The 23,247-nt window shown below is 39.1% G+C and overlaps 1 protein-coding gene across 1 annotated transcript in view; it reads left to right on the plus strand.

The window, feature by feature from the left end:
- PHLPP1 (PH domain and leucine rich repeat protein phosphatase 1) overlaps positions 1–23,247 on the plus strand; it is a 249,363-nt gene that overhangs the window by 151,040 nt on the left and 75,076 nt on the right. The gene's annotated exons all lie outside the window — the stretch shown is intronic.

Below are 23,247 nucleotides of genomic sequence, written 5' to 3' on the forward strand. Positions count from 1 at the left end.
ACAGATTTAAGAATTTAACACATTCATTTCCTGTCCTCTTTGGAGCAGTGATCAGTCTTCATTTTGTGGTAAATTAATTTGATGCCTATCTATATATTTGTTACAAATATGTAAGACTATGTAACTGCAAAGAATATAACTTTTAAATAGTTCATTTGCTTTTGCATGACTGATATGATCAAGGAATTAAAATATGAAAACAATTGTGATTCTGTTTATGGTTTTTAACATCCAGAAAAAAATAATCCAATACTTGCTTATAATGTTCATGGATGTAATTGGAAAATGGAAGAGTATTTTAATTGTTTTTTCAGGTAATTATGAATATCCTTCCTTGATAGTCTACCAAAACTTGACAAGTGGTCATTTCTTAAATGCTAGTTCTAATGTGGAATCTAAAACCCTATTTGTGAGCTTTTTGAATTCTTTAACTGTAAGATCCATTGATCTGACTTGCAGTTTGATTTGGCTCTTTACCTATGTATCACTTTATTGCATTAAGTGTTGGTCATTTGGAGAGTACTGCTTCGTTGTGTAACACAGATATTCCAAATGCTAATGTATTTTGTTATGCAGTTTTAAGAATTCACATTAGTTGATAGCACCACTAATTTTATCAGTAAAGTCTTTAAGTATAGGGATGTTGTTAAGCTTACTGTGGAAACAAGTTTTCCAAAATTTTAATTTTTAATCAGAAACTTGAAGGCTAACGTTGGCAGCACATGCCAGCAGTTGTTTTCCTTTAAGCAGCCTTCTCACCTCATCTTTGAGAAAATGCCTGCCAAATACCCAAGTGTGAATAGTAATAGTTTGTCAGTTGTTCTTTCAAGTAAACACGGGGTTCTCTGTAAGTAGTGACTGGTTTGGCCTACAGCTCACATCATCTGATAAGTGTTTTCCTTGAGATAACTATCGTACTTTAGTGTGCGCCAGAAGCGTTTTTTGTGTACTACCTTTTTTATCATCCAGACAGTAAGAATGACATGTACTCAAGGGCTGAAGTGTAATAAAAATAACTTTCCTGTGTCATCAAGGACATTCTTAAGTAACACTGGCATTACAATTTTTTAAAAGAATGTTTTTACTGTGATTGCCTGGAAGAAAAGAATAGAGAAGAATATAATGACAATTGGGACAGTTTGGTGCTGCAGTGAATTAATTACATAGGCAGTTGAGACTCTGATAAGGATATTGCGCTCCAGCAATTCCTTATTGTCCCGTGTAGCTGACGTGTACTATGAATGTTACCACCATGGAATTCTTTTTTGTTGTTGTTGTTTTTAGTGAAAGCAAGTTTATTAAGAAAGTGAAGGAACAAAGAATGGCTTACCCCATAGGTAGAGCAGCCCTGAGGGCTGCTGGTTGGCCACTTTTATGGTTCTTTCTTTTCTTTCTTTTTTTTTTTTTTGAGATACTGTTTTGCTGTCACCCAGGCTGGAGTGCAGTGGTGGCTCACTGCACCCTCTGACTCTGGGTCTCAAGTGATCCTCCTACCTCAGCCTCCCAAACAGCTGGGATTACAGGCATACACCACCACCATGCCCAGCTAGTTTTTATATTTTTATTAGAGATGATTTTTCGCCATGTTGCCACCCTGGTCTTGAACTTTTGGACTTAAGTGATCCGCCCACCTTTGCCTCCCAAAGTGCTGGGATTATGGGTCTGAGCCACCTTGACCGTCATATGGTTATTTTTTTATTATATGCTAAACCAAGGGGTGGATTATTCATGAGTTTTTCTGGGAAAGCGGTAGGCAAGTCCCAGAACTCAGGGTCCCTCCCCTTTTAGGACCATATAGGGTAACTTTCTCACATTGCCATTGGATTTGTAAACTGTCATGGTGCTGGTGGGCGTGTCTCTTAGCATGCTAATTAATGCATTATAACCAGCACATAATGAGCACTGAGGACAGCCAGAGGTCACTTTCATCACCATTTCGGTTTTGGTGGCTTTTGGCTGGCTTCTTTACCACATCCTGTTTTATCAGCAAGATCTATGTGACCTGTATCTTGTGCTGACCTCATCCTGTACGAATGCCTAATCTCCTGGGAATGCAGCCCAGTAGGGGTCAGCCTTATTTTACCCAGTCCCTATTCAAGATGGATTCAGTCAGGTTCTAATGCCTCTGACATATTTCCCCTCTCCCTTTTATTTTTTTATTTTATGTATGCATGTATGTATGTATTTTTGAGAAGGTGTCTCGCTCTTCTCAGACTGGAGTGCAGTGGCATGATCTCAGCTCTTGAACCTCTACCTCCCAGGTTCAAGCAATTCTCCTGCCTCAGCCTCCCAAGTAGCTGGGACTACAGGTGCCCACCACCACTCCTGGCTAATTTTTGTATTTTTAGTAGAAGTGGGGTTTCACAAGTTGGCCAGGCTGTTCTTGAACACCTGACCTCAAGTGATCCGCCTGCCTCAGCCTCCGAAAGTGCTGGGATTGCAGATGTGAACCACTGCACCCAGCTGCCCCTCCCTTTTATAAGGGGACTCTTAATCCCAAGACTTGTAGAAGGACGAAGGTCTATCTTCTGTAACTTCTTCAGGCTGAACAGGTACAATGATATTCTTGCCTAATTATGAGGTCCTCTTGTATTCAGGGTAGAGAGAAGGTCAGTCAGAAAGCATTGGTTTGGCAAGGGCCATTGATGACTGTAAGTTTCAACAAAAGGTGCTGTCTGGAAGAATAATAAGTGCTCAATTTAAGAAAACATTCAGTGAACTTATCTGCATTCCTACACAAAGAGTACAACAGCAGTATATTCTACAACAGTAAAAAAAAAATAATAAGTAAAATTATCCCAAGTAAACTAAATAGGAAGGCTTTCTTATTAACTAGGCAGTTGTTGTGGAACCAAGCTGGTATGGCTGATGCCAATACATGCCCAGAATTAGAATACTGATCCAGATTTTTACATTACCCATCATCCCTTTTGTTTCTTCTGACCAGCAGCTGGTGACCACTGGTTGGTTCATAAGAATAAGCAAAATTAGCCCAAATTGCAGAAAAAACAATCCTCAAAAACAACTGATGAGACTAGAGTCTAACAGCAGGTATACCATAGTTCCTGAAACATAATTTTTCTCTCTTCAGTCTGCCATTTTCACTAAAGACAAACGATAGGACTGATTTGTTTGCAAAATACTTAAACTTAGGTTTCATATACTCTATGTATTGTTATTAATTTTGGACTGGCTGGATGCAGTGGCTCATTCCTGTAATCCCAACACTTTGGGAAGCTGAGGCAGGAAGATGGCTTGAGAGCAGGAGTTTGAACCAACCTGGTCAACATCATGAGACCCCATCTCTATAAAAGAAAAATTTAAAAATGAGCTGGGTATAGTAGCACGTGCCTGTAGTCCCAGCTACTGGTGAGACTGAGGCATGAGGATTGCTTGAGCCCAGGAGTTTGAGGCTGCAGTGAACCATGATCATGTTACTGCAGTCTAGCACAGCAACAGAGTGAGACCTTGTCAGAAAGAAAGAAAGAAAAAGAGAGAGAGTGGGGGGTGGAGGGGGCGGAGGCTGGGGAGGAAGGAACGAAAGGAAAATTTGTATTGGAACTACAACAATAAAGTTATTTTTTTTTTCTGAATGGTTATAATCATTATTATTGTTTTTTTTTGTTTGTTTCTGGAGGTACCCATCAAGAACTATTATCAATCAGTATGTTCTGAGGTTTGAAATTATTGGGAAATATTTTTGCATATTTCACAGAAATTAAATTCACATTAAACAAAAGTTTAACTAAGCTACACTGACCACCAGAGTTGGTCAATTTCGTGCCAGCCACCGCGGCCATACCATTGACTCAAGTTAATAGAGCCCGGCGTAAAGAGTGTTTAAGATTTTATTCCCAATAAAGCTAACCTGTAACTAAGTTGTAGAAAACCCCAGTTATAGTAAAATATCCTACGAAAGTGGCTTTAGTATCCTGAATACACTATAGCTAAGGCACAGACTGGGATTAGATATCCCACTATCCTTAACCCTAAACCTTAGTAACTTAACCAACAAAATTATTCCCCAGAACACTACAAGCAGTAGCTTGAAACTCAGAGGACCTGGTGGTGCTTTATATCCGTCTAGAGGAGCCTGTTCTGTAATTGGTATACCCCAGTAAACGTTACCACCTCTTGCCCTCAGCCTGTATACCGCCATCTTCAGCAAACTCCTTAAAGATAAGGAGTTCTATAATAGAAGTTTACACTTCTGTTATAGAACATCAAAGACTTTCATCATACTGCTAAATCCTGATGTCTTAGATCAGAAACGGGGCATTAGAATTCATCCAGAATATCAACTTATATGTCCATCAATGATAGACTGGATAAAGAAATGTAGTACATACTCAACCGTGGAATTCTATGCAGCCATAAAAAAAAAACAGATTATGTCCTTTGCAGGGACATGGATGGAGCTGGAGGCTGTTATCCTTAGCAAAACTAATGCAGGAGCAGAAAACCAAATACTTCATATTCTTACTTATAAGTGGGTGCCAAGTGCTGAGAACACATAACACACAGTGGGGCTTATTGGAAGTTGGAGGGAGGGGAGAAGGAGAGGATTAGGAAAAATAACTAATGGAGCCGGGTACGGTGGCTCAGGCCTGTAATAGCAGCACTTTGGGAGGCTGAGACAGGTGGATTACCTGATGTCAAGAGTTGGAGACCAGCCTGGCCAACCTGGTAAAAACTCATCTCTACTAAAGATACAAAAGTTAGCTGGGCATAGTGGCAGGCACCTGTAATCCCAGCTATTTGGGAGGCTGAGGCAGGAGAATCACAGAGCCGAGATTGTGCCATTGCACTCCAGCCTGGGTAACAGAGTGAGACATCGTCTCAAAAGAAAAAAGAAAGAAAGAAAAGAACTAGTGTATACTAGGCATAGTACCTGGGTGATGAAATATATGTACAACATACCCTCATGACACATGTTTACCTGTGTAACAAACCTGCTCATGTACCCTTGAACTTAAAAGTTTAAAAAAATGCATCCGGCCGGGTGCGGTGGCTCAAGCCTGTCATCCCAGCACTTTGGGAGGCCGAGGCGGGTGGATCACGAGGTCAAGAGATCGAGACCATCCTGGTCAACATGGTGAAACCCCGTCTCTACTAAAAATANTGCGCATGCCTGTAATCCCAGCTACTCAGGAGGCTGAGGCAGGAGAATTGCCTGAACCCAGGAGGCGGAGGTTGCAGTGAGCCGAGATCGCGCCATTGCACTCCAGCCTGGGTAATATGAGTGAAACTCCGTCTCAAAAAAAAAAAAAAAATTCATCCACCCTAATGCTGTCTTTTAGAGATTGGGTCTGTCGGATGTTTACCTTTTGTGGTTACCTTTTAGGAGACGGGGAATGGGATTAGTGAATGGTTTGAAAAAGGTTTCAACTATATCTGTAATGTTTATTTTTTAAGAAAGAAAAAGATATGAGAGGCCACAAGGTTAATTTTTTTTTTTTTTTTTTGGATGGAGTATCGCACTGTTGCCCAGGCTGGAATGCAATGGTGCAATCTTGGTTCACTGCAACCTCCGCCTCCCAGGTTCAAGCAATTCTGTTGCCTTAGCCTCCTGAGTGACTGGGATTACAGGTGCCCGTCACTATGCCCAGGTAATTTTTGTATTTTTAGTAGAGATGGGGTTTTGCCATGTTGGGCAGGCTGGTCTCAAACTCCTGACCTCAGGTGACCCACCTGTCTCAGCCTCCCAAAGTGGTGGTATTATAGGCATGAGCCACCACTGGCCCAAAAGGTTAATATTTGAAAAAGCTGTATAGTGAATACCTGGATGAATGTTATAGTTTTCTGTATTCTTCTGTTTGAGTGTTTCATAATAATTCAAACATTTTAAGCCTAAACAAAAAGAAAATTGAAATGCTTCTTTATGCATAGAAGAATACGATGCCCCCAAAGAGCCAGTATTTGTGGAATTAAATATCCAGGTGGAGGGATATTTCCGGCATGACCCACTTCAGGAGAATTCAGGTTCTGTCTTGCCGTTCAGTTCTTACAGAGTCACCTACTTGATCTCCCATGTCTGTTGATTCTGTGTGGTATCTTTTGAGCTCATCCTCTTTTTTCCTCTGCTCCAGTTGCTCTGCTGCACACACCCTTTCTCCCAGCTGTTACAGTAAAAGCAGTTCTCAACCTTCACCTTGTCTGTGGCGCTGTCTTTGAGAGTTGATTGTCTTGCTGTCATTTCCCTCTGCTGATTAGCCCTATTTTTTATTGCCCACTGTTTTTTACATTTCTTGGTTTTATTTTGTATTTTTAAAAAATTTAAGCCTTTTTCCTTCATCAAAATAATATCCTACATAGATTTTTAAAAAATCTTAAGCAGCAAAGTTTACAATAAGAAGTAGGTGCCTGAAGCTTTAGCCCATCCCTACATCCAAGTCCTGCTCCCTAGACAACGCTTTTGAATCTTATGGATCTTTCTGCTGTTTTCTGCCCTCTTTTTAAATATTATGCGTATACTGCTATGTTTTGATTTTTTTCATTATTGGACATTATATATTGACCCATTACTATGGAAGATAAGGATTTCATCTATTTACATTGTCTCACACACCACCACCACCACCCCATACCACATGTACTTCTGTTTTCCCCATCCTTTTAATATATAGGTATTAGTTTTTGGTTGAGTCAGTACTCACTGTTTACATTATTATGAGCCTGTATCCTTTCTTGTGCTTGCTTGATAGCAGCCTCACTTTATCACTTGTATACTTTACCTTTTCCCTAGTATTTGTAAGCTTTCTTACAGAATTTTTACATTCCTCTCAGCAGCATTTTCTTGGAGACTTTTTTCTTCCTGGAGCCAGGGTAGGTGCTTATTCTTCTGGCCTGTTACACAGCAAAGACAGTATGTGGACCTTTTCCCCAAGAGGTGTCAGTTTACTAGAGAAACCCTTTAGTATTCTGCCAGTGCGATGCATGCCAAGATTCAGGGTACTGAGTGGAAAAGAGAGGAGGAATCTGGAGGTTTAGCATGTGGACTTTTATTTAACTTCCCTGTTTTCAGAACAGTATTTTCTGTTATCCTTGATATCATTTTTCTTTTCAATTTCTGAGAAATATTTCCATCCTTAAGTAATTAATTACAAAGAAACAATACTACAGATTATACTGTCATCCTTTGACAATCATGTGTTATTCATTTTAACTTCCATAAGCCAGTTTCTATAGCATTGCATGTGTACCAAATCAACAAGTGATAACTTCAGACCATTTTAGACAGAAGTTGTATCTTGCCTGTAATCCTAGCACTTTGGGAGGCTGAGAGGTGGGTCATTTGAGGTCATGTTGGCCAGCCTGGCCAACATGGTGCAATCCATCTTTACTAAAAATACAAAAATATAGCCAGGTGTCGTGGTGCATGCCTGTAATCCCAGCTCCTTGAGAGGCTAAGGCAGGAGAATCACTTGAACCTGGGAGGCAAAGGTTGCAGCGAGCCGAGATGGCATCACTGGGCTCCAACCTGGGTGACAGAGAGAGACTCTGTCTCAAAAAAAAAATTGTATCTTAAAATTGTATAAGTAAGCATTAGCATTAAATGTACAAATATAGTTAATATTTTGTTTTCAATGACATTTATTTTCTCCACTTTCCCAAACCTATCATTGATAAGACAGTATTACCAAGCCATGTGGTATGCAAGGAGATAAAGGAGTCTTTAATGTTACCCAGATGGACTTCTGGAATTATCTTTTTAGAGACCATATGTTCAATAATCAGCATCTCAGAAAATGAGTATATTATACTTGAGACTGAAATATTTTGAATATAAAAGTAAACCAAGTCACTGGACATAAGCCATCTTTCAGCTGTTATTTAAAATCTCAAGATGGATCATTGAGAATACTCAAGCTGTATGTATAACCAGTAAGAAATTGACTCAGTGGTTTTCGTTCTCTTATTGCTCTATACTTTGACAAACTATTCTCTCTCTTCCAAATTACCTCCCTGGGTCAGTTGAAGGGTCAAAGAAAGCAGTTTACCTGCTGTGATGATGTCTTTGAATCAGGGACTCTGGTTCATTTTATTCCAGGGAATAAACTGTCTTCTGCTGGAATTAAGGAGTGGATCTGGGGTCTTACTCCTCCTTCTGTAACCTTTTGATAATCTTTTTGTAGAAGTATAATAAAAACAGAAAACACACAAATAGGAGCGTATAACTTGATGGATTTCCACAAAGTGAGCGCATCCATGTAACCAGTATCCATACAGTATTGAGATACAGAATATTACCAGCACTCCAAAGCCGTCCTTATACTCCTCCTCTTATTACGCTAAACATCATCACTATCCTGACTTAGAACATCATGAGGCAGTTTCACCTGTCTTTTTACTTGATCTACATGGAACACACAATGTGTCTTTGAGTCCAGCTTCTTTTGTTGACTTTTCTTTTAAAAAAGCAAAACAAAGCATACCAAGTAACATAGTATAAGCTTGTACTTTGTAGTGTGTAATATAAGGCAGTGGTTTTGATTTGTTTAAGGTAGAGGATTTAAAAAATTTACATTGCAATAAAAGATTTCTGTTTTGTTCTTTCTGCTGCTTTAAGCATGGGGAAGGTGGGCCTATGGAACCTGGTGAGTGGCATCCGAGTAACTGGTGAAGCTGCTGTGGTGTTGCTCTTTGGAAAAAACTAGGCTTTAAACCAGTTTCCCTCCCTCCCTGCCTCCATCCATCCCTCCTTCCCCCGCTTTTCTTTCCTTCCTCTCTCTTCCTTCTTTCTTTCTTTCCTTTTTTTCTTTCTGACAGGCTCTCGCTCTGTCGCCCAGGCTGAGATTACAGGTGTGCACCACTGTGCCCCACTAATTTTTTTAATTTTAGTAGACACAGGGTTTCATCATATTGGCGGGGCTGGTTGCAAACTCCTGACCTTGTGATCCACCTGCCTTGGCCTCCCAAAGTGCTGGGAGTACAGGCATGAGCCACTGTGCCCGGTCACCAGTTTCTCTTTCATTACACACTACTTTGAGGTGTTTGTCTCCCACTTCCATTGTCCAAGAAAGATTTTATTGCCAAGATTCCAAAGTAATAAGTTGATAAGTATATACATGCATATATACTCCCCTCATACATACATATGTTTAATACCAGGAGTTAAACGTATAATATGTATTTAAGAAAGTCATGTTTGTACTCCAGAAAGCATTAATGTGGTTTTTAAATGTCCAGTCAGTCAGTGTGGTGGCTTCAAAATATGCCTTATATTTAATTGCTTATTTTTATTTCTGTTTTTAGGCATTCGTGGTAATAAATCTCTAATGTATGTTTCACAGGGAACATTTTAGATGCCAAAGGGTAATTTATTTTTATGTTTTTACCTAAGTTTCAAGAAATTAAGTTTTAGGTTGCAGCATTAGGGCAAATATCCAGGGAGGAACTTAAAGTACAATATAATTTTAACAGGTAGGAGTTCTGAGACATTTTATTTTAGACATATATCCCCTTAAGTTCTCTTTTTACTACAAATTTTCACCTTTAACAAATGAGCTATTTCCACAGAACATTTAAATTGGTGTTTGCACCAACATTCTAAATCTGGAAAGATGGCATGATGATGTACACACACAGGTCAGCTGTTTCAGAGGGAAAACATTGTTCTTGGAACTACTACTGTTTGTTTTTCCTTTATTGGCATTGGAACTCTTCAAGTTAGTTTTCAAAATATAGAGGAGAGGTAAACATCAGGGTAATTTTTGGTGGTTTTGATGGTTTCTTTCCTGATTATATGTGTCACTAATAACTATAATACATTGTTTATCTCTTTTATTAATAGAGAGTATTTCGTTTGTGTCAATTATATCTCTAGATAACTCAGATAATCTTAATACTAAGATTATTGTTATTTGCAATGGAGAATGATTTTTCATCAAAAGCAGTAAGTTTTTTTGTAGACTCAGTGAAGAAGACAACTTTTGGCTGATTTAAATTCAAGGAATATAATTTTTCTTCCCAGGTCTTCATTTTATGTTTTTAATATGATAGCAAAGCTGTATGAACTTGATTGCACTAAATTATGATGGTGTTTGAACATTTCACTGCCCTGATAAATTTAGCTCTTATAATTTTTATTTATTTATTTTTTTGGACAGTCTGGCTATGTCCTCTAGGCTGGAGTACAGTGGCGTGATCTCGGCTCACTGCAGCCTCCACTTCCCAGTCCCAGGCAATTCTCCTGCCTCAGCCTCCTGAGTAGCTGATTGCAGGCATGTGCCACCACACCCAGCTAATTTTTATATTTTTAGTAGACATAGGGTTTCCCCATGTTGGCCAGGCTGGTCTTGAACTCCTCACTTCAGGTGATCTGCCCACTTTGGCCTCCCAAAGTGCTGGGATTATAGGCGTGAGCCACTGCACCTGGCCTAGCTCTTATAAATGTATAATTTATTTATCATTTATTAAAGATTTATAGGGAGGATTATTGAAGGACGTAGAGTTTGTAAATATATAGGAGGCAAAACTTTTCCTGTACCCTCTGAAAGCCTTCACCTGGGTCTGAGAATTAAATGGATATGAGACATCAATGGGAGAGAAGTATACAGATTTTTACACGTACATAGGAACCCCCGCAGGAAAATGAAGACCTAAAGAAGTGGCAAAATCTAAGTCCTTATATACTAGGTTGAGCACAGAGGAAATTGTAGAAAAGTAAGTAATACATATAAGGAGACCAAAGGAAGATGAGTTATTTTAACAAGGGTTGTTTGTACAGAATTATCTTAGCTTCCATTCCCTGTCTCTTGTGGTCAGAATGTTGCTTTCTTCCTGCTATGCAGAGGGCATCTTTTACAAGAGAGTTTTGTTTCTTGATTTCAAGAAGAAAGGGGAGGTCAGAGGCCAGTTGTGGTGGCTCACGCCTGTCATCTCAGCCCTTTGGGAGGCCGAGGTAAGCACATAACTTGAGGCCAGGAGTTCAAGACCAGCCTGGCCAACATGGTGAAACCTTGTCTCTACTAAAAATATAAAAATCAGCCAGTTTAGGAGCACATGCCTGTAATCCGAGCTACTCTGGAGGCTGAGGCAGGAGAATTGTTTGAACCCAGGAGATGGGAGGTTGCAGTGAGCTGAGATTACACCACTGCACTCCAGCCTAGGTGACAGAGCGAGACTCAGTGTCAAAAAATAAAAAGAAGCCAGACATGGTGACTCATGCCTGTAATCCCAGCACTTTGGGAGGCTGAGGTAAGTGGATCATTGGGATCAGGAGTTTGAGACCAGCCTGGCCAACATGGTGAAACCCGCCTTCACTAAAAATACAAAAGTTAGCTGGGCATGTTGACGCACACCTGTAGTCCCAGCTACTTGGGAGGCTGAGGCAGGAGAATTGCTTGAACCCGGCAGGTGGAGGTTGCAGTGAGCCGAGATTAAGCCACCGCATTCCAGCCTGGGTGACATAGCAAGATTCTGCAAAAAAAATAAATAAATAAATTAAAAATAAATAAATAAATAAAGGGGGAGGTCACAGCACTCCTTTTATATCTGCTGTTTTTCAGGTGCCTTTGGCTCAGTATACTCCTTATCCCAAAGTGGTATATTTTGGGATAGCATAATTGAGGTCCTTCATAAGGGGTGATCGATCAGAGAGTTCTTCTATGGTGATATCCTGCCATGTTTAGAAAACGGAATTAGAGAATAAAGTCAGAAGCAAAGTTTGATAGTAATTTGTTTGTGCTTGTGTGTTTCCCGTAACTTTGTCCATGGTACTTGGAAAGCTTGTCACATAAGTTCAACTAAAATGTCTTTATCTTAGACTATTTTGATTACTAATTACTTCTACTAACCAGTTTAAGAAAGAAGAAGCCTGTCTTGGCCGGCACAGTGGCTTACACCTGTAATCCTATCACTTTGGGAGGCCGAGGCGGGAGGATCATGAGGTCAGGAGTTCAAGACCAGCTTGACCGATATGGTGAAACCCTGTCTCTACTGAAAATACAAAAATTATCCAGGTGTGGCGGAGCGTGCCTGTACTCTTAGCTACTCAGGAGGCTGAGGCAGGAGAATTACTTGAACCCAGGAGGTGGAGGTTGCAGTGAGCCGAGATCACGTCACTACACTCTAGCCTGGGTGACCGAGCGAGGCTCCATCTCAAAAAATAAAAATAAGAAAAGAAAAAAGCCTCTGTTTTAGTAAGTACTTGACAAATTGGCAATTAAAGTTGATAATTAAAATTGAAAATTAAAATACACTTAAATTGTTTAATTCTGTATGTGGAAATTAGACAAATGATAAAATAACTGCTTCATAAATAGAAATGTATTATGATTCGATTGTTTTTTATGGTTGACGGTTATCACTTCCATTAATAAGAGAAGTGGGTCTGCGTGGGTCTGCTTTCTGGCTCTTGCTGTTTGTAAATAATTTGGTATAGAAGAACAAAACTAGCACAGCTAGAAGATCCTAGCTGGTTCTAGAAATGTTTTACTTTTATAGTGAGAACACAAAAATTTAAGTAGAAGTTGGTATTTTATATGACTTGGTAAGTCATGTGCAATAATTCTTTTAATTTCATTTGAAAAGTGCTTGGAAACTGTACCTTTAAGCAATATTTGTTTAGTGAAACCAGTTTTACCATAGGTTAATTGAGATAAATAAAAGTTAAGTTCTTGGGACATATTTCTGGTCACAACACCACGAAACGCCTAAAGATCAAAACACTTTTAGTATTAAACATTGAAATAAATATGAGCAATCCATACACTTAAGAAAGATTAATGAAAACAAGTAGGAGGCCCAGTATGGTGGCTGACGCCTGTAATCCCAGCACTTTGGTAGCCCTAGGTGGGCAGACGGATCAGCTGAGGTTAGAAGTTCGAGACCAGCCTGGCCAACATGGTAAAACCCCACCTCTACTAAAAATACAAAAATTAGCTGGGCGTGATGGTGCATGCTTGTAGTCCTAGCTACTCAGGAGGCTGAGGCAGGAGAATTGCTTGAAACAGGGAGGTGGAGGTTGCAGTGAGCGGAGATCCACCAATGCACTTCAGCTTGGACGACAGAGCTAGACTCCATCTCCAAAAAAAAAGAAGAAAAGCCGGGTGCAGTGGCTCATGCCTGTAATCCCAGTACTTTGGGAGGCCGAGGTGGGTGGATCACCTGAGGTCAGGAGTTCGAGACTAGGCTGGCCAACATGTAAACCCCGTCTCTACTAAAAATACAAAAAATTAGCTGGGAATGGTGGCATGCACTTGTGATCCTAGCTACTCGGGAGGCTGAGGCAGGAGAATCACTTTGAACCTAAGAGGTAGAGGTTGCAGTGAGCTGAGATCGTGCCACTGCACTCCAGCCTGGGAGACAGTGAGATTCCATCTCAAAACAAAAACAAAAACAAAAACAAAAACAGAAAAAAAGGATAATTATTTACCCAGTTTTTGAGTTCGGGATTGCTGGAGTTTCTCCCATCAGCTAAGAGTGCCAGACAGGAACCAGCCCTGGGTAGGACACCATCTCGTCATAGGGGACACACACACACACACACACACACACACACACACACACACACACACTCTCTCTCTCTCTCTCTCTCTCTCTCTCTCTCTCTCTCCCCCTCTCCATGTGTACACACTGATGAACCTAATGTACACAGTTTTGGGATGTGGGAGGAAGTGAGTCCCTGAGAAAACCCACACAGATGGGGGAGAGTGGGCAAACTTCACACAGACAACAGTGGTCCTCACCAGGAATTGAGTTTTTTCCTCATTCGTATTATAACTAAATGACATTGAATGAAATGACGTTGTTTGAGGACCTGCTATATACCTGTAGAATTCTTAATGTTATTTTTATCATATGTGATAGAGAAGTAGGCAAAAAAAAGTACCACCAGCTTTTTTTTAACAGTTCCTTTGAATATTGAATTTTGCCATTGTTACTATTGTCCCGACAGTTTTATACAATTCTTTGTAATAGTTAAGCCTGTTTTTATAAAGATACTGTGATGCATGGGAATAGCAGTATAGCCTTAACTTTTATCACCTTTGTTTTCTATATTTATCTTGTGTGCTCTGCTTGGCTTTGCATTCTGAGAGAGCAGGAATCAAGTCCCCCTCAGAGGTCATTACTGTTGCTAGGTGGATATTAAATAGATACTCCATGATGAATGCACACTTGAGCGAATGGTGGCGGGAATTGTCTTTATTCATTCAATTATATGTAAGTATACCTCACTTCTTTGCAAAAGGTATTTGTAACAACTTTTATTTTTTTAATTTTGTTTTTTGAGATGTAGTCTCAATCTGTCCCCCAGGTTGGAGTGCAGTGGCATCATCTCAGCTCACTGCAACTTCTGCCTCCCGTGTAGCTGGGATTACAGGTGCCTGCCACCACGCCTGGCTAATTTTTGTATTTTTAATAAAGATAGGGTTTCACCATGTTGGGCAGGTTGGTCTCGAACTCCTGACCTCAGGTGATCTGTCTGCCTCAGCCTCCCAAAGTGCTGGGATTACAGGCATGAGCCACCGAGCTCAGTGTGTAGCAACTTTAGAAGGAAGTGAGACTGGTAATTTATCATTGTATTTCTCTTTTGTTGAAAGTATGAGAAGACAGTGTGCACAGTGAGATGATTCAGAAAACGTTACATAGAGAAATGTTTGTAAGAAAGGATTTGATGTTGGAAAAGAAGATAATAGTTTAAAATGGACTGTATGAAATTGGACTTTTAAAAAGAAAATCTATGGGTGTATTTCACCATTCTCTAAACTCACCTCACATTCTCTTGTCACTCACCTTGCAAGAATGTGCCCCAACTTTTACATTTGACCACCTTCCAAACCCAGGCTCAACCTAGTGACTCCTGCCCCACCCTTCAACGTGTATTTGTAATGGCTTTTCTTCTTTAAGCTTTTAGTTACTTCTCAATTTCATGTGACCTTTTCCTCTTCTGAATTGTTCACTTTCTTTATGCTTTTTGTACTTATCAATCCTTTTACAATAAACTTCTAAAAATTTCCAAAATCACCATCTACTTATAAAGTCCTTAGTAAATACATATGGAACTGAATTGTTGGTTTTCCCATCACCGAGGACAATCAAAATAATGTGATCATAAAACTTTAGAAAGAGAACATTTAGAAATGTTTTGAGCAATGGAACCATTTCTTGCATTTATTTATTATTCAAGGTGACTTTTTAAGGAGACATCAGTCACTTAGAATAATTGTTGATCCATCCACATTGGATTATACGGCACCTACACATCAATTTCAAGGAACTTAGGAATGTGTGATTGTGTCTCAGAGGCTATGGTATAAATTGAGTATGTTGTCATCTGAAATAAGTAAAGATTACTTGGCCCAAGAGGGGAGTGAATTCAAGACTTAGAGGAAAGATGTGATTTGAGCTCTGATTAGATGTGAAATTTGGTTTAGCTGAAAAAAACAGGAGAGATGGAGGGTCAGGTCCTGTCATGAGAGAATGGGGAGAGTGAATGAAGTTGGTCGTGCAAGCTGCGGGCATAACAGAATGAAAGTATGAATGAGCAGTGAGAAACTCCTAATTGTACGTGGCATTTATCAACTACCTTTCTTCTTAGAAAGCTCAAATTTCTACATTTTTAGTCCCCTTGGAGTAGAAAACAAATGACTTTATTTCCTGTTCTGCTTTTCTGCCCTTTTGGGGATGTAGGCATTCCAGATGTAAAATTCTTAATGTTAATTGCTTACTACCAAAAGCCCACATTTCCAGGTTTTTATTGAAAGATTTTAGTTTTTGTTTTTCTCCATAATTCATGAAAACATCTTTTAATGGAAATAGTGATAATTCATTAGCATAGTGAAATAAGGAGTGGCATGCTAAAACATTTTTGCAGTTCATTTGCTCGATTTAAACAGCAGCACTTAGAACAATTTCAGCTTTTTTGAAGATACCCTGCTGTATAAAAAATGTTAGAGGCAAACCAGCTGCAGACTGCTGAATAAAGAGTAAAGCCTGTGTAGGAGAAAAACAGCACAAGTGCTGCTCAGGGTTAGAGATAACCTTGGGAAGGAATTCCCACTACCAGGGTTCCATGAGGCTTGACAAATGTTTAAGGAATTTCATGGAATGTATGGAATGTCTTTTTGTCAGTTAACTGTTCCCAGAACTGGAAGTTCCTTTCTTATACAGCTTTGCTTTTCAGATGGAATTGGGATCCTCTTGGGAAGCTTTCCATTTCACAAGATTCCCATTTTCCTTCCCAGAGAATTTGATCAAAGCAAAGCCATCAGGTGGTGCCTGGGGCTCCGTGATTGTATATAGCATTTGGTCCTCTCCTTGCCTAATGCTGCCAACCTAATTTATGGCAATAATGGCCCGTTTATTTTCTTATTCCTTCATATAGCACATTTTGAAGAGGGAGCTTAGAAACAAAAGATATATCAGCCAGGCTATATTAAATTACAGTTTGCCCTATTGACTTTTTGGGTTGGTTTAAGATGTTCTTTAATATTTATTCCCACTTAAATAAAAGGGGGAGAGGCTGGTGTCTTCAAAAGCCTTGGCTTGATTCCAATTCAGTTGTTGTATTCTCTCTACTTCCATTCTTTGAGCTCTATTGAGCTCTTTGCTGTATTCTCTGAGCTTTAACTGAACTGCCAGAGTTTAATGCCAAACACTGTATTTGTTAATATTTGCAATTCTGAGTGCTAATCAACTTTTACTTTGCACAGCTCCTAGTGGATAGTAATAAGTATAAAGAGGGCCAAAGTAATGCTTATTTTGTTGATGGTGAAATGTCATTATAACTTGGGGCTTGGGAACATGATTAACATCTTTTCTGATGACTGCTGAAATAATTCTTTGGTTGCCAGTATGAGAATGCTGATGGAGACCAATAATGCACCTCTTCTCCCTCTCTCCTCTACTTTATGTCAAATAAACACATCTAACTCTGGAGCGCATTCGGACAACACATACATGTCAGTTTTGAAAACTAAGGACCCGTGAGAATTTCTGTTTTTATTTAATGGCTGTAATTTTGATGTCATTCACCATGCTCTAAACTAATGAAGCTTTGAATGGGAAGAGTCACATTCCTCTTGTCATTTCTCTGGGGTGGTGATGATGATGACATCAGAGCTGGCAGGATATTTGACCTGACCTCTGTAACAGCAGGGCACACCCATTCCTCCCTGGTGATGTCTTTCGGACTTAAAATTAACAAGAAAACCTTGGGGAAAGGTTGACTTTCTAAATAGTCGTTTTTTTCCCCCCTAATTTTAAACTTTGTCAGAATGCATATTTACACTCCACACATTGTGTGTGTTTGTGTGTAGAAGTGCAACAAGGTGAACATGTTATCTAATACATGTGATAAAACAAATCTGTGCATGTTCATATGTATTGTTTCATTCAGTGCAAAGTTTTTCATAGACAAATACCAGTGTCTTCTGACATGCTCTGTCATTAGACTTTAAGCGTTCTTTATACCCACAGGGCTTCTTTCTCCTTAATAATTTGGTCTACTTAATGTTTCCCTATTATGTTTTAGTTTTTGCTTTCCAAATCACTGTTTCTCAAAATGATTCATGAAATGCCTACATCAGAATCACCTGTAATGTTTATTGGTGCTATGGTTTGAATGTGTCCTCCAAAGATAATGTGTTGGAAACTTAATCCCCCATGCAACAATATTAAGAGGTGGGACTTTTAAGAGGTGATTAGGCCATGAGGGCGCTACCCTCATGAATGGATTAATGCCCATTATCAAAGGGCCTGAGGCTGTGAGTTGCTCTCTTGCTGCTCTTCTGCCATGGCATGACACAGCAAGAAGGCCCTCTCCAGATGCCAGTGTCTTGAAATTGGACTTCCCATCCTCCAGAACTGTGAGAAATCAATTTTTTCTTTACAAATTACCCAGTCAGTGATATTCTGTCAGAGCAACACAAAATAGGCTAAGATAACTAGAAGCACAGATGCCTGTTTTTCCTACCAGACCTGAATCAGAACTTACAGTGGTATTCCCAGGAATCTGCATTATAACAGTGCATGCTGAAGTTTAAGAAATAGTCATATTATATAATTTTTTCAGTGGTCTGTCTTCTAGTTCCCATCTGTCTGTTAACTCTTGCTTATGCCCCTTAGGTAAAAGTTTTCTTTTTTGTGTTTTTTTGTTTTGTTTTGTTTTGTTTTGTTTTGTTTTTTTAATAAGACGGGGTTTCACCGTGTTGGTCAAGCTGGTCTTCAACTCCCAGCCTCAGGTGAGCCACCACGCCCGGCCAAGTTTTCTTTTTTGTAAACACTCATGGTACTTCCTCCCTCCCCTCCCCCGCCCCAAGTAAGTTCTCATCTTCGGCTTTATTTTATAACAGCTTTGTTCTCAAATTGTTTCAAGTTCCTGGAGGGTAAAAACCATGTCTAATTCACATTTGTATACTTCCATCACCTTTGTGAATAGTAAGAACTCAAGAAATGTTTAGTGAATAATGGTCCAACCCTAGCATCAGACTTTTATTATACCTAGGAAACTTTTGGGTGTTAGGGTTTTTTGTTTTTTGTTTTTGTTTTTTTTCCTTTTTTGTATTTAGCTATCAGATTTGCTTGGTCTATTTGTTATATGGTGTTTAGGCTACTCCGATCTAAGCACGTTTTCATGACTTAATTATTCTCACTGAGTTTTGCTTATGCTAACTTTCTCATTTCTTTGGTAATCCAATATCCTTGATATAGATGCTATTTGGTTTTCCTTTTTATATATCTTTGTGTGACTTGAATGGGATTTTATCCAAGTATACTTGTGAATCTTCTCTTTGGTTTGAGAAGAGGAGCAGAAGTAGTGATCCATTTTCTGCCTTTTAAGGAAATGGGTTTTTTGTTTGTTTGTTTGTTTTGTTCTTTTAATATTTTTATTTGTCCTCCTAGTGTGGTGGTTAATATTAAACATCTCTTGAATATCATTGGCAATTAATTGGATAACTCTGGGCAGATATGTCGGTGAGAAAATGAAAAAAAAAATGTAGTCATGGATAAATTGAGTAAAGAAACCATCTCAAAAGAGAGGTGTTTAATTGTAACATGATAACATATTTCTTGTTTTTTTATTCTTACATTGCTAATTTATAAAAGAATCAAAATGACAAATTTATGCAGCTTATGACTCATTGTTTTCCTGAATTTAGTTAGTGCAGGCTTACTACAAATCCAGTGGCTGCTGTTTTCATTATTACCGGCTTACGATCTAGAGTGGATCTTTACATAATTTACTAACTGGACTCAGGGAGCCTGCCACTGCACACCTCCCTCTCCACCACAGGCAGGAGCTCTGCCTTGTTTGTTATTGTATCCATAGGATGAACGCAGCCTAAGGTCTGGCACATAGTAACCACTAAGTGCCTCTTGTTTGAATTACTTTAATTTTTATTTTTGTTTTGTTGTTTGTTTGAATTATTTTAAAAAAGGGATTAAGATAGGAAGTTTTCTCTTTAGGGCTGGGTGTAGTAATCCCACATACTGTGGATGCTGATGTGGGGAATTCCTTGAGCCAAGAAGTTCAAGGCTGCAGTGAGCTGCGATCACACCACTGCCCTCTAACCTGGGTTAAAGTGACACCTCATCACTTTAAGATAAATAATAAAGGCTTTTTAAATTAAATAAATTTTCTCTTTAGGGAATGCTTTAATTTGCCTTTACAGCAAAATGTCCGTGGCAATTATTGTCAACATTGAGAATTCTCTATTTCTTTGATTATTACTTTTGAAAAATCATGTCTATGTTTTTTTTTTTTTTTTCCTTGAGACGAAGTTTCACCATGTTGGCCAGGCTGGTCTCGAACTCCTGACCTCAGGTGATCTGCCCACCTTGGCCTCCCAAAGTGCTGGGATTATAGGCATGAGCCACTGCACCCAGCCTTTTTTTTTTTTTTTTTGAAACAGTTTTGCTTTTGTTGCCCAAGCTAGAGTGCAATGGCGCTGTCTCAGCTCACCACAACCTCCCCTTCCTGGGTTCAAGCGATTCTCCTGTCTCCGCCTCCTGAGTTATCTGGGATTACAGGCATGTGCTACCATGCCTGGCTAATTTTTTGTATTTTAGTAGAAACAGGGTTTCTCCATGTCAGTCGGGCTGGTTTCTAGCTCCCAACCTCAGGTGATCTGCCCACCTTGGCCTCCCAAAGTGCTGGGATTACAGGCTTGAACCACTGCGCCTGGCCAAAGAATCATGTCTATGAGTTTTAGCTTTGGTATACTTTTTCTGATTTTCACCATCTGTAGCAATTCTTAAGAAAATTATAAAATTCTTTTGTGACTAAATTTTAATTTTTACCTAAGTAAAATGTGCATGTGGTTGTTATTTTCTAGTCATATGAGAAGGTGTTAGGTTTATTTAACTTGTACCAGGAGTCATTTATGGTGACCAGGATTCAGATAGAATGATTTGTTTATTTTGGCTCAAGTGTTGACAAACTGGTTGTGTGCCACATTAGCATTCATGCACTGCTAAGCCTCCCAGATGATGGCAGGTGCTCGCTGGGAACAAGGCTGTTGGACTGCTCGGCCCTTGGAACAGAAGGGCATGTAGGGACGTCATATGACGTTAGAAGTCATATAGGGACGACAGGGAAAGCACTGCACCAAGAAACTGAGTTCAGTTGCAGGCCAGTGGAGTTTGGGGGTGTGGACAACAGCTTGAAAGCCAAAAGGAGACGAGTCACACCTTCCGAAGGGTGGGTGTTCCCAGCAGTTCTGAAGCAGGCACAGTGAGTCAAATGTTTTCCCATGCCAGCACCACCACAGATGAGTCCAAGAGGAACATGGGGCACAAGGTATTCCTTCCATTCTCATCCAGGAGAGACAGCCTCTCTCATGTCTTTTAGATATTATTTGGCTTCTTTATGTAACTATTATGGCACATGCAGGTTGTCCTATATCATACCTCGATGGGGGCAAGAATATTAGAACATGGCTGTAGGACAAACTTATCAAGCCAAAGAAGCACCACACTAAAATAATCAGAATTTGAGGAGTTAATGGAAAAGGAAGTTGCTTACGGTCTCCCTCTCTCATTCATTCATTCAAGTATTGTTTCTAAAGAGCAAGTATATTCAATACACATTTTAAAAAGCACTTTGACACACTTCCCAAGATTATTTCTTCTAAAGATAAAAAAATGTACTCTGTCAAACTTTTAATGGTCTCAGAAACACAAGGTGTGCTCTTAAGAACAACAGCATGTGCTTTGTTTTATAAATCCTTTTGGAAAAAAGTAAAGAGAAACATAAAGTAAGTGTAACTTATTTTTACCCAAGCTTTTCTATTTTATTGGAAAAGCATTAAGCTTTCACTTTTTGTTCTCCCTTCCCCTAGTATATGAAATTTATTTAAATTGAATGGATAAGGTTGATTTTATATATTTATGTATTTATTTTTGAGAGAGCGAGACCACATCTCAAAAAAAAAATAAATAAATAAATAAAAAAGAAAGGATGACTTATTTAATATATGTTGTTAGTTAGCTACCAGAAAGAAATAGTTGGTCCTCTAGCTAACGTTTCTTGTAAAAATACATGTCAGGTAGAATTAAGATTCAAATATAAAAAGTAAAATATTTATATATGTTAGAAGGAAATATAAGAGACCATTTGTACCACTTTGGGTGGAGTGAGAGGACCTTCTCAATCAAAATTAAAAACAGAGATCCCATAAAGGAAAAGATTTCCAAATTTGAACAGATAAAAATTAAAAATTCATGTTTGGCAAAAAGTCACCATGAACAGAGGAGGAAACAGCACGCAGCAGGCTGGGAGGGCATGTTTACATGTAGCATGTGACTGTACATGGCAGTGGTATTCAGGGATTGCCTGCAAAGTAAGTGGTAGGTGAACAGTCCAATATAAAAGTGGGCAAACCATCAATGATAGACTGGATAAAGAAAATGTGGCACATATACACCACCTGGAATACTATGCAGCCATAAAAAGGATGAGTTCATGTCCTTTGCAGGGACATGGATGAAGTGGGAAACCATCATTCTCAGCAAACTAACACAAGAACAGAAAATACTCTATGTTCTCACTCATAAGTGGGAGTTGAACAATGAGAACACATGGACACAGGGAGGGAAACATCAAACACCCAGGTCTGTTGGGGACAGGGGGAGGAGTTGGGGAGGCATAGCATTAGGAGAAATACCTAATGTAGATGATGAGTTAATGGGGCACAGCAAACCATCGTAGCACACATATATGTGTGTAACAAACCTGCACGTTCTGCACATGTATCCCAGAACTTAAAGTATAATAAAGAAAAAAAAAAGAAAAGTGGGCAAAGGATAAGAATTTGTATCTCAAAGAAGATTTGCAAATAGGATTTTCTTCTTTGCAAAAAAGCAGCTCAACTTTACTGAAAAATAAAAATTGAAATGACCTATGTAATTTTTGCCCATTAGATGAGCAACAGTTGAAAAGATGCTAACATTCAATGCTAGCATGGGGAAAAGGACCCTCTCTCACATGGCTGATTGGGAGTCTGCATTTCTGTAACTTTTTTGTCATTTTGTAGTACGTATTTAAGTTGTACACACTCTTGGGCCTGTCAATTATACTTTTAGAAGTATAGGTTCATGGTCCCTTATCCAAAACTCTTCAGGACGATTGTCTTCAGATTTCAGAGATTTGCGGATTAAATGAAGATAACATGGTGCATATACTGTACATTATGTAACACCTCCAGCGGGGTTTGAGAGAGCACCACATAAGTAGACACATTCATATTTCTAGAGAGATCAAATGAATATTCATATTAGTTCAGATCAGCCTTTGCCATTGTGAATCAATTAAAAATCTTTGAATTTTCAGAGTCTCTTGGATTTCAGAATTAAGGATAAGGCATTAGGCACCAATAAGTACCGTAAAATAAAATCATTGATGCACATCCAGATACATGACTGGATGTTTCTTGCAGAATTGTAACAGCAGAAAAACTGGGAGTCCTCTTAATGTCCATCAGTGGAGGAATGCAATAAATTGTGGAACACTTGTACTCTGTGTATTATGCCGCTGTCAAAAAGATTGAGTTAGGATTTTATGTACTGACTCAGAAAGACAATTTGCTTGTATTGGGTGAGTAAACAGTGTGTAGAAAAAATATATGTTGTATAATCTTATTGAAAAAAAAAATGTGGAGGGGGCTATATCCTATTTATGCAGCTGTAAGGAAGAAAAGCTTTGGAAGGATATAGACCAAACTATTGACACTGCTTATCTCAGGAGGGTGGGATTTGAAATGAAGTAGGAGAGACTGTTAACTTTTCTTTTTATGCTTCTGT

The sequence above is a fragment of the Cebus imitator genome, unplaced genomic scaffold, assembly GCF_001604975.1.
Source record: "Cebus imitator isolate Cc_AM_T3 unplaced genomic scaffold, Cebus_imitator-1.0 Scaffold55, whole genome shotgun sequence".
NCBI classification, from domain to species: Eukaryota; Metazoa; Chordata; class Mammalia; order Primates; family Cebidae; genus Cebus; species Cebus imitator.